The following is a 1,927-nucleotide window of genomic DNA, read 5'->3' on the forward strand; positions in this document are numbered from 1 at the left end:
AATTTAAAAAAAATAGAATAGCATTTCCCATTTCGTATTAATATAAAAAATCTGCATTTAGAATACTAAATCCATTTTTTGGTCTCTTATTACTGATCCTTCTGATTTCTCAATAAGCCTAAAATATAAACCATACATGGAAGAAAGCAAAGGAGGTCATATTTTGGGCCTGAAAATGGAAAGTTGGGAGCAAATCAAAATTTTCTCATTAAAATTGTCTACATTAGAAGCGTTGCGTAGAAAAGAAGAATAGAACCCGATATAGCCATTGCAGGAAAACAGGAGAAGGGACTTGCTTATAATAATGATAAAATTTGTTACAAAAACTATACAAAATCATAAAAATACAAATAGAAGTTATCTACAATTAACATGAAAAAAATTGACAGAGTGGATGGCTTTCATCAACAAGGCCATTATCACCAGCAGTTATTAATTGGGTAAATAAAACTACACTTATATAAGGTGATTTTGTCTTACCAAGTCTTGCAACCCAGTTGCAAGAGAGTTCCAACCCAGTTGGAAAGAGAGAGCTTATATGTAAATAACAGAAGAAATAATGATTTCTAAGTTAAGCAAATCATTCTGTAGTTTTTTTTTTTTCTAAACTATGTGTTGCTGCAACCAAATAATGTTTCCTTCATCTAACAACAATATTAAAATGTCTACTGAATTGTATTTCCTGAAGACCTTGTTTCCCGAACATTCGTGGTGAACTGAAATAAATTATTTTCGTCTCTCTTTCAAAATTTAGCTCATTTTATACTGTGTTGGAAGATGTTAAATAATTTCAGAAAAATAGCTTATTTTTCAAAAGAAAAAATAGTAGCTTAAAATACACATACTAAATTGGTTGGATCACAAGGCAGGAAATGCAATGTTTTATACATCTGAATTCTTATGTAGCTGTGCTCAGTTTTACTGAGCAGTTGCCCTACTCTTAACAGACACTAAGAAAGCATCAGGGCTGTTTGAGATAATTACACAGTATAGGCATACCTCATTTTATTGCACTTTGAAGATTGCTTTTTATAAATTCAATGTCTGTGGCGACCCTGCATGGAACAAGTCTGTCAATGCCATTTTTCCAGCAGCAGGTGTTCACTTTGTGTCTCTGTGTGACATTTTGCTAATTCTCATGATATTTCAATATTTTTCATTGTTATTGTATCTGTTACGGCAATCTGTGATCAGTGATCTTTAATGTTACTATTGATTGTTTTGTGGTAACTCTACAATGGCATCTAAGTGTTCAAGAAAGGAAGTCTCTGACTTGAAATCACAAGATAGAAATAATTAACCTTAGTGGAGGAAGGTACGTAAAAAGCAAGATAGGCCAAAAGCTAGGCCTTTTGTGCCAAACAGTTAACCAACTTGTGAATGCAAAGGGACAGTTCTTGAAGAAAATGTAAAGTGCTACTCCAGTGAACATACAAATAATAAGTAAGTAAAACAGCCCTATTGCTGATATAGAGAAAGTTTTAATGGTTTGGATACAAGATCAAACCAGCCACAACATTCACTTAAGCCAAAGGCTAATCAAGAGCAAGGCCCTAACTCTCTTCAATTCCATGAAGGCTGAGAGAGGTGAGGAAGCTGCAGGAGAAAAGTAGGAAGCTAGCAGACACTGGTTCATGAGGTTATAGGAAAGAAGCTGTCTCCATAACATAAAAATGCAAGGTGAAGCAGTAAATGTTGATATCGAAGCTGCAACAAATTATCTAGGAGATCTAGCTAAGATCATTAATTAAGGTGGTTACACTAAAAAACACGTTTTCAATGTATACAAAACAGTCTTCTATTGGAAAAAGATGCCATCTGGGACTTTCATAGCTAGAGAGGAGAAATCAATGCCTGGCTTCAAAGCTTCACAGGAAAGATTGACTCTCTTGTTAGGGGACAATGCAACTAGTGACTTTAAGCCGAA

Source organism: Mandrillus leucophaeus, unplaced genomic scaffold (assembly GCF_000951045.1).
Source record: "Mandrillus leucophaeus isolate KB7577 unplaced genomic scaffold, Mleu.le_1.0 Scaffold386, whole genome shotgun sequence".
NCBI lineage: Eukaryota > Metazoa > Chordata > Mammalia > Primates > Cercopithecidae > Mandrillus > Mandrillus leucophaeus.